At 46.6% G+C, this 14018-nt stretch overlaps 1 pseudogene; it reads left to right on the forward strand.

The window, feature by feature from the left end:
• Positions 1-827: 827 nt before the first annotated feature.
• LOC136663370 (5S ribosomal RNA) lies at positions 828-944 on the forward strand (annotated as a pseudogene).
• The last annotated feature ends 13074 nt before the right edge of the window (positions 945-14018 follow it).

Raw genomic sequence — 14018 nt, forward strand, 5'->3', positions numbered from 1 at the left:
GTTATGATTTAACTTTTTATTGTGTTAAGTAAACCAAAACCAAAATAAATATTTTGAAAATTACATTTCAATATTTATATACTGCTTTTCAACAAAAATGCTCACAAAGCAGGTTACAGACAAAGGCAAATAACTAAATGGCTCCCTGTCCCAAAGGACTCGCAATCTAAAAAGATGCAGAAGAGAAACAGCCACTAGAGAAGACCCTTGTTGGCAACCTTCAGTCTCAAAAGACTTTCTGACTTTGAGGCAGGCTGGAGTGGGCCCACCCTAGAAAATAATATATACATTTTCTTTGGAACTCCATGTTGGCAACCTTCAGTCTCGAAAGACTCTGGTATCGCGCTCTGAATGGTGGTTCTGGAGCTGCGTCTAGTGTGGCTGAAAAGGCCGATTCGGGAGTGACAATCCCTTCCACACCGGGAGCAAGTGCAGTCTGTCCCTGGTCTGTCTCCCTGGCTATGGGCCTTCCTTTTTTGCCTCTTTGCCTCAGACTGTTGGCCAAGTGTCTCTTCAAACTGGGAAAGGCCATGCTGCACAGCCTGCCTCCAAGCGGGCTGCTCAGAGGCCAGGGTTTCCCACCTGTTGAGGTCCACTCCTAAGGCCTTCAGATCCCTCTTGCAGATGTCCTTGTATCGCAGCTGTGGTCTACCTGTAGGGCGCTTTCCTTGCACGAGTTCTCCATAGAGGAGATCCTTTGGGATCTGGCCATCATCCATTCTCACGACATGACCGAGCCAACGCAGGCGTCTCTGTTTCAGCAGTGCATACATGCTAGGGATTCCAGCACGTTCCAGGACTGCGTTGTTTGGAACTTTGTCCTGCCAGGCAGCAACTGTTACCCTGCACATGCCCGATCTCATCTGATCTCGGAAGCTAAGCAGGGTCAGGCCTGGTTAGTACTTGGATGGGAGACCGCTTGGGAACACCGGGTGCTGTAGGCTTATACCATGATCTGGGAAGCTAAGCAGGGTCAGGCCTGGTTAGTACTTGGATGGGAGACCGCCTGGGAATACGGGGCGCTGTAGGCTGATACCATGATCTTGGAAGCTAAGCAGTGTCAGGCCTGGTTAGTACTTGGATGGGAGACCGCCTGGGAATACCGGGTGCTGTAGTCTTATACCATGATCTCGGAAGCTAAGCAGGGTCAGGCCTGGTTAGTACTTGGATGGGAGACCGCCTGGGAATACCAGGTGCTGTAGGCTGATACCATAGTCTTTCGAGACTGAAGGTTGCCAACCAGAGAGAAGACCCTATGCTGGGGTGAAAAGGGACAGTAATCTCCCCCTACTAAATATTAGAGAAACACCACTTGGAAAAGTGCCTCTTGCCCAAGTTAGCCGGAGAAATTTGTATATGTATTCAATTATTATATTTAATATTATGCATGGATATTATCATGCCTACATGTTGGCACTGAGAATGGACACCAGTTGCACTCTCTGTCCCAAACTGCCTTGCAGGGCCCACCTTCTTCTTGAACTAAAATTCCATCCCTGTTCCCTTTACGTGTTTCATTCCCTATTAAGTCAGCTGATCGAAGTTTTGCCTGTTGACCACAAGGGGAATGGCAAAGTATATTTTAAATACAGGGGGCACCCATATCCACAGATCCCATATCCATAGATTCAGTTATCCACTGATCAGGTCAGTGTGCACCCCCCACATGCACCCCCTGGGGGCAGGCATTCACCCGTATCAACGGTTTCAGGTAATGGAACCCCCACGGAACCCCCAGAATTGAACCCCCACTGATATAGGGACATGCCTGAATCAATGAAACATTGATGGACAAGAAATTTTTTTTTTTTTTAAAAAAAGCATTGATAAGAACATACGAACATAAGAACAGGCCCACTGGATCAGGCCAGAGGCCCATCTAGTCCAGCTTCCTGTATCTCACAGCGGCCCACCAAATGCCCCAGGGAGCACACCAGATAACAAGAGACCTCATCCTGGTGCCCTCCCTGGAAGATTATTTTCATGACATGCAAATACGCTGACGAAGGAAATGGGAGCTTTTATGACCAGTCAACCTAGATATTTCTCCTCCATAAGAAATGGACCTTATAAAGCTGTCCTGAATCCCAACTATCCCACATAACGTCAGCAGAAAACAACGGAAACCTTTGCAAATTGTTCTCTGGAGGAGAAATAAAAATGGATTTCCCTGTAGTTATGTTGCAAACGGCACCTAATTTATTGAGCTGCCTATAAGGACAAACTATACGTGCAGCTAAGCCACACAGCTACCAATGGGAATCTTGACAGGTTAAGATCTAAAGCCCCATCTATCGTACAGCTTTTTTTCATTACAACATATTACCATCATCTACAGGACAGGGATAATCTCAATTTTGCTGTGGTATTAAGCCCTGATAATTGCTTTTTAACAGAAAGGCTTTGGCATTGGTTGCAACAAAGATGTCAGTTTCCACCAGCATTCAGACATGTCTTGAGGTGTATTAAGGGCAATGGCAAGGAGAACTTCTTATTAACACTGCTAGTTAGAGAACAATGAATGATCGAGGAGTTCTGCATCTTCATTTTGGTGTAAAAGACAATTCCAGTTTTTGTCACCTTAATTGATCACTCCTGCATTTTTTAAAATCGCCCTTTTCCTTTAACTAAACATTGACCCCTTTTCCAGTGCAATCTTTTCATAATTCTCCTATCTCAAGTGATGTAGCTTGGATGACACGAGATTAGTAATCTGTGAGCAAAAGATGGTGTTACCAGTTCTCTCTCCATTTAGAAGTGATTTGGGGGTAGGGAGGGAGGGAGAGAGAGAGAGAGAGAGAGAGAGAGAGAGAGAGAGAGAGAGAGAGAGAGAGAGAGAAAGAACGTACGTATTTAGCCTCTCAGCTACAGTGACAAAGGCATGCATCGATGCTTACTTCAAATGAATTAATTTCATTGAGTCCCTTCGAGGAGAAAGGCGGGGTAAAAATAAAGTATCATCATCATCGTCGTCATCATCATCATCACCACCACCACCATGAATTCTGATTTGTCCCTGTTGGAAATGTAGGTACCTACATTCTGACAGTGACAAGTCAGAACTCCTGGTGATCCTTTGAAATAAGCAAATGATACTCTAGCCCAGCGATTTTCAACCTTTTTCATCTCATGGCACACTGACAAGGCACTAAAATTGTCAAGGCACACCATCAGGTTTTTGATAATTGCCAAGGCAGACCATGCTGCCAATGGGGGCCTCACATCCCTACTGGCCCTACTAATAAATGAGCCTCCCTCAAATTCCTGTGGCACACCTGTGGACCACTCGCGGCACACCAGTGTGCCACGGCACAATGGTTGAAAATGGCTACTCTAGCCTAAGAGACACCAGACCTTAGCATCATGTACAAAAAAAGCACCGAATCAAATAGCACCCAATATAAATAAAATCATCTCCTGCCCTAAAAATTTATTGAGGATTTTGTTTTAAAATGCATCTCATTAATCATACCATTGCAATGCATATCAATACCCCATTTTTAAAAAAGTTTAGTCCTGTGCCTATCCTGAATCTTTGATTGCTTCTGAGAATGGAAAAATTAGTTCCCTTTCAATGAGATGAGTCCCTTGAGTTCCATTGGGTGTTTTTTTTTTACTAGACTTCTAATCATCTCCTGCTCTCCCCACCACTGTCTACAAATAAGACATAAACTATAGGGAGTAAGTAGGGCAACCTGTCTTTATTTCCATTGTCTACACACCAAAAACAATCTGAACAGAGGACAGCAGACAGCAGCTCAATATTGATTTCCTTTTGCTGGGCTGGCGCAGAAGAAATGTTCTGAAAATAAATTGGATGCTGACGGGAAACCTGGTGAATCCCACTTAAGGCTACCAGCAAACAGGCACAATTTGTATTTTCCTCTCCGTAAACGACGCAGCTAATGACAACCGTTGTAGACTTTGGGAAGAAAATGTATCAAAGAAAACTACAATGGCTGCTTCTAATGTTCAGAGATGGTGGCTATGAATGATACAGGGCTGGTTTTAGGCTAGCCAGGCTGAATCAGCTTCCACACCAGGGCAGCAAGCCGACAACTACAGACAACACTTCAACTTATGCTCCAGCAGGACCTCAGCTAAGCCTCAACGTAGAGGTGTCGTGAAGCTGGTGCATCGAGCACGGTTTCTCCTGCCCACCCCTGTCTCTGATTGACTTGAAATTGGGGCACTCTGGAAGCAGTTGGCGGCGATGTGAGAACATCATCACGTCATCACCAACCTACTTCCGGCTGCCACGGTTTGCGCCAGGTGCCTTTGTTCCCAGGCCCTCCATTTGTCCTTGTGAGTGGGGGAGATGTGCAATGAGGAGGACGCCCATCCCTCCAGGGCCCCACAAAAATTGGGCCCTGCAGCTCCTAAGGCCAGCTCTATTATGATAGGACCTTTTTCAGTGATGGCCCCCAGCAAGATGGGCTCATCCAAGGAACTGACCAAGGTGGTGACATCAGGTTGGGTATCCACCTGCCTGTCTCCACCTTTCCTCGTCCTCCTGCATCTGAAAACAGGAGAACTGAGTGGAAGATGATCAAGGATTCAATGATGATTAAAGCTTTTTAATAACACAATGCCACTGGGACACATTTGATATTTTAATGGCAAAAAGGCATCATTTGGAAGACATTTACGAAGCGTTTACCAACTCTACATTCTCAATCAAATGTGTCTTCTCAAGTGAAGAAAGCAAAAAGCTGCATCCGCATAAGTGTTTTAACAGTAATTGGAAACCTTGGAGCTTGCAGGGAAAATCAAGGTTAAATGCAGACTGTTCAGTTGCCCTCCTGAAATTCACAGCTGAAAGAAACGGTCTATTTCGAGATCAACATACAGCTGCCTCTCAAATCAAATAGTCGGCACTGTTTTGCTGTTTGAAGTAGTCAAGGCAAGAAGGGCAAAGGGATTATATGGTTTGTGACAAAGCATATTCCATAATCATTTGGCTTCAGCAGGGGCTAAAAAAAAAAACTCAACTGATGTGGACAGGTAAGAGACGTTAAATTCACTCCATTAAGATTCAACACCAGCACCTTGAATTGGACGGTGCAGTGGTTCTGGTGTTGGACACAGACCTGGAAGATCCAGGTTCAAATCCCTGCTCAGCTATGAAGCTACCTCAGTGACCGTGGGTCAGGACTGAAGGAGGGAAGGAACCATGTCCACTGTCCTGAGTTCCTTGGAGGAAGGGTGGGATAAAAGATGTGAAAAATAAAACAAAATAAAATAATTGGATCTGGAAGCTCATGGGGAGCTACCACTTTAATAGATCAATTTACTCCTACTCCAAGGAGTACATTTAGACTTATCAGTCATTTCAGAAACTGGCAATAGTGGATGCCATAAAAGAAAAACTGCTAGACATGACACATAAGAACAAATGAAGAGCCTGACTCAATCAGGCCCAAGGCGCATCTAGTCCAGCCTTGTGTTCCAGTGACCTCTGGAAAGCCCATAAGAAGGGCTTGAGCTGTACCTTTCCTTCCATTTCTACCCTTCCTATATATTCAGAGGCACTCTGTCAGTGAACATGGAGGTAGTTGCCATTGATAGGGTTGTTCTCCCTAAACGTGCTTTATCCTCTCTTTAAACCATGCTCACATCATGTGGAACAAATTCCATAGGTGAGTTATGTGTTGTGTGAAGTACAGCGCGTGCCCCTTATCCGTGGGCTTGGCATCCATGAATTTAAATATCCACTGTTGCAGAGCGTGTAGCAGGAGGGCCTAAGTGGACCTCCCAGATGCAACTGGAATTGGCTTCCGGTCACATCTGGAAGGCGTTCTGAGGCCCAAGAGGCCACACGTGGCTTCCTCATGCTTCAGTAAGCCTCCCAGTTTAGATTGGAAAGCATTTCCAGTTTGCCGGCATGTCTTCCACCAATCTGTTTTATGAGATGTGTCCTGGTTTCAGAGCTGTGAGAGGTGGAGAAAAACTCTTGCCACTCTCTCCACACCATGTGTAATTTGATAAGTCCGTCCTTCACCTTAGTTGTCTTTTATTGTGAGGAACTAAAAAGCCAAATTTTGTAGTTAGGGCCCATTTTTTCTGGCTTGACAGTGTCTTTTTTTGAGCTGTGGTGACCAAAACGGTCACATATGCAATACCTGGTTATAAAAGGAAAATAGAAAAATTAAATTAGAGGGTGAATTTTGACTCTGTGAGGCAGAGGAATGCCTAAATGATGATAATGTCATACACTTGTCAGATTCATCCCTTGATGAGCATCAGTGCTAAGCATAATAATTATTTTTTAATTAGTTGTCAACAGGGCTGATGGCAGCCTGAGGGAACCTGGGCACAGACGTATGTGTGCCAACTTTCCATGCCCCTCCAGAAATTAGGTGGGGGGGGCGGAAGAAGTGGAGAAGAGTTCTCTAATCAGGACGCAAGGAGAATTTCTTCCACTGACCAACTTTTCTAGGCAGGAGATGGAAGCAGAACTCCCCTCCTATCTCCTGCTAATAGAAGCAGAACTCTCCTCCTATCTCCTGCTAAGTAAAACCTTAATAATAATAATAATAATAATAATAATAATAATAATAATAATAATAATAATAATAGAGAGAGCTGGATAAAAGATTCAATGTGTTTACGTGCATTCAGATGTAACTTTGGAGGAACAAGAATCCCTTTACCACCCATTCCCCAAATAAATACAGCCGACAACAGGTATGGGATTAAAATGGGCCACTTTATTGAATTACAACAAGAGCAACAAGGCAAAACAGGGTAAACAATACGCATCCTAAGTGTGGGGTTCTAAGGGGGGGGGAAACGGCCCTAGCCGTCTACGTCCCCCAATCTCATAGGGCGTCCACCTGACTCCAGGCGCAGCTCAATTGTTATTAAGCCCGCCTTTCACCGTCGCCCGAAGAGGGTAAGTCAGCCGAACTGCTATGCCTTCAGGTCACACCTACAAGGCCCCCAAGTTCAGACAAGGGGCTAGCCAGCCTGCCTCCCCGAGCCGGTCAAGCATCTTGAGAGCGGTTCTGGTTCACCCCTGTCCTTGCTGACTTAGATTGGGCACCGAGAAGGTCTTCTGCCTACCCACCCCGCGCCAGACTAGCTCAGTTGTCCCGCCCCCTCAGGCCAGCCAGCCAATCAGCTGGCAGCAAAGCCCTGCTGCCGGCTGATAGGGATTCTGGCATGGCAATCATTGCTAGCGCGCTAGCAGCCCTTCTGCAACCTGCTTCCACAAAACTTTGCAGCCATGGAAAGTGTCATGCACACCATGATCCTCCCAGACTTCTATCCGTACAAGCAGAAAAAGCATGGGGAGCATTAATGTACTATCTGATCTAAGGAACTAGGCTGCTGTGTGATTCTTAGGAGGGAAAAGGGGGGAGATGGTTCCCCATTCTCCTGCTTTTCATTACTTCTAACTCCCTTACTCTAGTCAGCTCCAGCTGGCCCAGTTAGCCTGCTTTTTAAGGCAGGACCACACAGTATAGAGTACTGTGTACTGCAGGTGCACTGCAAATACATTTATTTTGTTCATATTTCACAACATGTTCGCTGCTCAAAATAGCACTGTTGGACGTAGCCGCAAAACAAGACCCCTGAAACCTAACGTGCTCTAAAGAAGGGTTGCTTCTATAATGCAGTCCCTGAAGGATAGCATTCACATAGCTGATTTTTTTTTGCATGGAAATACTGTATTTTTTTCTCTCCTTCCAAATGGTAGTGGTTAGATACCTGACTACACTACACCAGGGACTCCGGTGATATTATTCTTAAGCCCTGACCTGCATTATTAACAGCAGATCATATTTTGGGATGTGCCTGAATTACCTGAGTGATGGTTATTATCTATTATGAGCCTCCCACATTTCAAATTGCTATCCTCTGCTCTCCTGCCAGCATCAAATTATCAAATTCTGTCCGATCAATCATTCTGGGTGCCCCCCCCCCCACATATGCAGAAAGAGAGCCAAGCAGTTATTTCTGAGCAGGTAAATGCCACAAGTTCAAGACTACATGCAGTGGAGTTGCTAAAGGGGTGCAGGGGGTGCGGGCTGCACTGGGTGACACGCACGGGGGGATGACACCACTGCTGGCCAAAATTTTTAAAATCTTGGTATTTTCGAATAATACCATCATGTTATATATCATTCGATGCATAATTTCAAGTAGAATGCAACCAAATAAACTGTGTTTAAATGTCTCTATTCTATCAAAAGTTACAGTAAAAAAACCAACAGGGGCAGGGCTATGAATCACCACATCCACTGTCCAGGGTGTTGCCCAACCCACTGCGTGGGAGGAGTCTCTCATGGGGGTGATGTGCTGCCCTCCTGTTCTGGGCGATGCAAACCCTAGTGAAAGGCACATCTGCTGGCACTGGAGTGTGAAAATATCAACATCTGCAATGTGTAGTTCAATTTTGATACTGTCAATAATACATGAATTATGAATTTTTAAAAGATCTATAAATTTAACACAAACATTTGTATGTACAGAAACACACAAGCAGTACTAGATTTTGACTTGGGCATCTGGCATCTAAGCCAGCGGTTTCCAAACGCTCCAAGAGTTTGGGAGTCACAGTAAGTCTTACGGGGGAGGGGGAAAGGGGGGCACCTTTGGAGGGGGCACCTCTGGAGGGGGCACCTCCAGATGCACATCAGCATTATCTCCTGAAGTCTTGCAAGTTCTGCTTTTTATTTTAATTTGAAAGAAGATGCTTCAGAAATAGGTGGGCGATAAAATCAAAGCGACTGATAAAATATCGGAGGATTTCAAGAGCACAAAGTACAACGGGAGCTTCCAAAAATAGTAAGAGGCGTTCATGAACAGGCACACAAAAGATGTAATGGAGAAGCAAGCAGGACTTGAAAGGGAAAAGAGAGAGGACGCTGCCAAAATTAGAAGGGTCAGCTGAATGCATAGGGCACCTTGTTCTCTGCTAAACACTTACTGTGGGCCCTTCTTATCCACGGGTCGGCAGATTTCGGTATCCATGGATGCTGAGCCAGTGGCTGGAGGGTCTCAGAAGGCCTCCCAGGTATGCCCGGTCTCATGAGGAAGTGTTCCGAGGCCCGCCAGCTGATTAATTCTCCGCAAAATTCAATATCAGCAATGGGTCCTGCACATGCCTGATCTTGTCTGATCTCGGAAGCTAAGCAGGGTCAGGCCTGGTTAGTACTTGGATGGGACTGCCTGGGAATAATGGGTGCTGTAGGCTTATACCATAGTCTTTCGAGACTGAAGGTTGCCAACCATCTCCCTATACTGAACTCTATCTCCCGATCTTGTCTGATCTCGGAAGCTAAGCAGGGTCAGGCCTGGTTAGTACTTGGATCGGAGACCACCTGGGAATACCGGGTGCTGTAGGCTTATACCATAGTCTTTCGAGACTGAAGGTTGCCACCCATCTCCCTATACTGAACACTATCTCCCGATCTTGTCTGATCTCAGAAGCTAAACAGGGTCAGGCCCGGTTAGTACTTGGATGGGAGACCGCCTGGGAATACCGGGTGCTGTAGGCTTATACCATAGTCTTTCAAGACTGAAGGTTGCCAACCAACCTGGAATGGATCCCTTACCAAATCCCAAGGGCCACCTGCAGTTACTTATTAGACATTTATCCTGTCTTTCTTCCTGTAACGGAGGCAGTAATCAGGACTGGCTGATCCTTGAGGCCAACTGAAACCTCAGGCCGCAGATTGTCAAGGGGTGTCCATCTCGATCCACGTACTCGCCTCCACTGTTTCTCTCTGAGGCTTCAGCCCACAATTCTCCTCTCCTCCACACTCCCTCAGTTTCTCCATCGCCCTCTTCCTTTCCTGATCCAGGGAGAAACAGAAGCCAGTGCATCACCAGTTGGGGGAGGACAGGACAGTTGACATGCCACTTTAGCTACCAGGAGGTCTTGGACCAATAATCACAGAGTTTCCCATTTTGTCATTGCCCTGAGTGTTCTCTCAGACATTGGGTGGACCCTCGGGCCCCCCGTGGGTGTCCTTGGATACTCATCACCCATTTTGGTGGCTTGCGTGCAAGGAGAGGAAAGCGGTGGGGAGGTTTTAAAAAGAGGCAATAAGATTGGCATCGGGAACTGCTACTAGATTCACCCCTGCCCTGCCCTGGTTCCTCCCCTCAAATACCACATTCTTCTTCTCCCTCCCATACCACAGCCTGCTCTTTCCAGTGACTTATTCTCCAAGGGCTTGCTCTTTCACGTTTAGGATGAGAGCACTAATACGAAACACACTAATCCTTTTGTGTTTAATGTTTTATCTTTCGGAAATGAAATGCGCAGGGAAAATCCCCGTGAAATGCTCGTGCCCCCAACCACCCACGCCCTCCATATTATTCCGATACCGCCATTGTAGTGACCACCTTATCCTTGGCAGCCAGTTACAAGAGTGAAACAAAAAAGAGTGAAATCCCTGGAACAAAACAGGGATGGGGTGTATCCGGGACTAAAAAAAATAGCGACCGGTCCTGGGCAATAAGGACGGTTGGTGCATCTATTCCAGGTTGTTTAGCTTCTGAGGTTGATCTTTCTCCCTCTTTTAAAATGGCAGATTTCAGCCCCCTGCAACATTTCACAGGCTTTGAGTCTTTCTGAAAAGGGAGCTTCGTCCCTCCGCCTCTCTCTTAGCAGAGAGCTGTTGCCACGTGACAAACAGGGAGCCCTCACTCAGAGCTGCCTCTGGCTGTCAATCACGCATTATCGTATTCCTTTTGGCAAGACGGTGCTGCGGCGCAGAAGAGCAGGCACGAGAGAGGGCCGAGATAGTGGGGAGAAAGGCGCGATAACATCACGGAGCGCGAGAGCCTCTTCTGCGCTGACGGCTTTACTTAGCATTCAGGACTCCGGTGTCACATCTCCACAGGCAGACATCAGCAAGATAGTGGGGAGACCAAATTAAAAACTGTGCTCTCTCCTGCAGGCGTATTTTTAATGCGCGCTCCGAAAACATTTGCAGCAGCTGATTGTTCACTTGGAGAGAATGGAGACAAACCCAGAGTAGGAACAGTGTACGCAAAGAGTCCAGTTTAGCTCCCCTGTATCTTTATAAAAGAAACTAGATTGGGATCGAAACGTTTTTAGGGTGGCCCAAGGCTGTGCCAACTGCTGCCTCTATCAGTCTTCTTGTAGCACTAGATGCTGTAGAAGTAGATCCAATGGAGCCGGACCCGGAGTCTCTGAGGCAGTCCAATCCGGAGCCAGAGTCCCTGAGGTAGTTCATGGCTGAACACAGTCATGTTCTGGCAACTCCTGCGACGCCCTGGAACCAACCGTATTGGCCTCTGCCTTTCCATTGGACCATTTCAGCGACGTGGAGAGGGGGGATTTGCTGCATGGATAACAGCCTATCCTCCATACCTACTTTACCCAGGCTTCACGCACTGGAGAGGACACTCTGTTCCAGAACCACCATTCAGAGCGTGACACCATAGTCTTCCGAGACTGAAGGATGCCAATAAGATCCAATGGGAACAAGAAAGCAGAATCCAGTTGGACATCAGGAAGATATTCTTGATGGTCAAGGTGGAACTGGACGCAATTACAAGTTGTCCCAGTCAAGCACAGGCTAAAGTTCATGGCTATTAGCAGATGCATCTGACTGGGCCCAGTAGCATAAGCAAAGAGGGCAGCCCAATGATTCCCGCAGGCACCGCAACATGCTGGGCAAGCACCCCCCCTCACTGTTGGAGCCATTGGGGGAGCAGTAGCAACAAAATACAACACTGGTAGGGATTTGTGTATTCTTGACATGGGAAAACATTCAGAATGTGATACACTCCCTGCAGCCTGACCTCACCATATAATTTCTTGTTCCAGGCTTCCCAGATCCAGTGGGAACCTCTGTGGGCAATAGGATGTTGGACTAGATTGAGTCGTTGGTCTAATCTAGCAGGGCACGTCCTCTACTTTTATGAAAACAGGATCAGAAAAATTAATGGAGGACAAGTCTATCAGAGTCTACTAGCCATGATGCTTATGTACGACCTCCAGGTTCAGAGGAAATGTATCACTGAATATGGGAAGTTTCTGGAGAGCAACAAAGAGATAAGTCTTTGCCTTCACGGCCCCGTTGTGAGTTTCTTCAAGGCAAATAGTGGGTCATTGTGGGAAACAGAAGCCTGATCCAGGAGGGATGTGGGCCTGATCCAGTAGGACTTTTTTTTTCTGCTCTCCTGAGTGACCAGTCCCAAAATTTGGTTAACAGATTCAGATTAAGCAAAAATAGTTGTGGCATCTCCCGTTTATAGTCTCCTGATAGTCAGTTCCAGAATTTGTGAGCCATTCCTCACTCTAAGAGTGAAGATCAACTTAGTGTTGCATGTGTTTGTGTGTGTGTTTTACAGTTCATAAGATAAGAATAAGGGGATAAGAATAGGCCCTCAGTTTGGCTGTGCTTGTCGTAAGAGGCGACTGAACAGCCACCGGGTAGATGGGACTCGTTAGCCTGGGAAGGCAGCTCATCTGAGAGAAGGAAAACTCTGATCCCAAACCTCCACTGCCTTGTGGCTACATCCAGTTATGGAAAAGGCTTCAGGAGTCAACCTCGAGGCAAAATCCGGAGCCGGAGTCCCTGAGGCAGTTCATGGCTGAACACAGTCACGTTCTGGCAACTCCTGCGACGCCGCTGGAACCAACCGTATTGGCCTCTGCCTTTCCATTGGACCATTTCAGCGACGTGGATAGGGGGGATTTGCTGCTTGGGTAACAGCCTATTTTCCATACCTACTTTACCCAGGCTTCGCGCACTGGAGAGGACACTGTTCCAGAACCACCATTCAGAGCGTGACACCATAGTCTTCCGAGACTGAAGGATGCCAACACCTTTACAGTTCAGATTACAAAGGTATGCAAAATGAGTGTAGGCAACAGTGAAATAAAGCTGGAAGCCCGAAACACTACGTTGAAGGGGTTTTTTATTATTATTATTTTTTCTTTCTTTTTTTCTATCTCTTCAGTTGCTTAAAGCTTTCAAAGCCTTTTAAAAATGATTGCCTGAAAAGCCTCCTATTAGAATCGCCCGGGGAAGATTTATGACTCTTCAGCGGCTTCACGACAATATACACAAAATCCAACCAAATAAAAGAGGGTTTAAAAATAACAGTGATGATTCAGAAGATGATAAATAGTTGCTTTTTAGCATCGGCAATTGGGATGATTCGTGAAGGACAGGCCCCCCGAATCATTTCCAAGAAAGCGTCCGTGGCCTGATTGCTTTGTGATTCTTAGATTATCGAGATCAGGCAGGCTTATTAAGTCTGAAAGATTTCCTTGACATGTGGTAGAGTATTAGCCTTTGTCATCTAATAAATCTCTTCCAAGCTTGAGAATGAGGCTCTTTCAGCATCACCATGATTATCTCCCGTGATACGTTTCCTAGACTCCGTGCACATGTCTGTGAAGCCTCAAGGGAAGTGCCAAATATCGTCCCTTGGCTGTACACAGCCTTGCATTGCTTCTCTTCCCACCTCCTAGTTTTAGATAGGAAGAGGGGCATGGAACAGAAGTGTGGAGGAGAGAAGATATTGAGCCACCCATGGCTTCCTCGACGGCTCCATTACCCTCTTCCTTTTGAATCCAGTGATAAAGAATAGTGCCAGCAGTGGGTTGGCACCCCTGCCAATCATCTACTGGAGGCAACTGGAATGCTACAAAATTAAAGATGAATGTCCAGGATCTGGCATGGGACCCCATTCTCCGGAGTCACCTGACATGGCCAAGCTCTCAGCCAGTGAGTTTTTCCATGGGGACAGTAGCAGCAATACAGGGCTCCTTCATCTCACCAGCATGGCCAGCCCATGGAGGCAAAAGGCACAGGAGGACACCCCTTCCTTCTCAATTGCAGTTGAGGCGACTGACATCTGGGGTGAGGGGACTGGAGCCTCTGTCAGTAGGCTCCAGGGGTGGTGAGTGCTTGCAGGATCGGGGGCCTGGGAGGGAGGAAGGGGTAGAGCAAGGGGATGGACTATGGCAACCTTCACTCTTGAAAGACTCTGGTATCGCGCTCTGAATGGTGGTTCTGGAA

This window comes from Tiliqua scincoides, chromosome 12 (genome assembly GCF_035046505.1).
Source record: "Tiliqua scincoides isolate rTilSci1 chromosome 12, rTilSci1.hap2, whole genome shotgun sequence".
In the NCBI taxonomy this organism is placed as follows: domain Eukaryota; kingdom Metazoa; phylum Chordata; class Lepidosauria; order Squamata; family Scincidae; genus Tiliqua; species Tiliqua scincoides.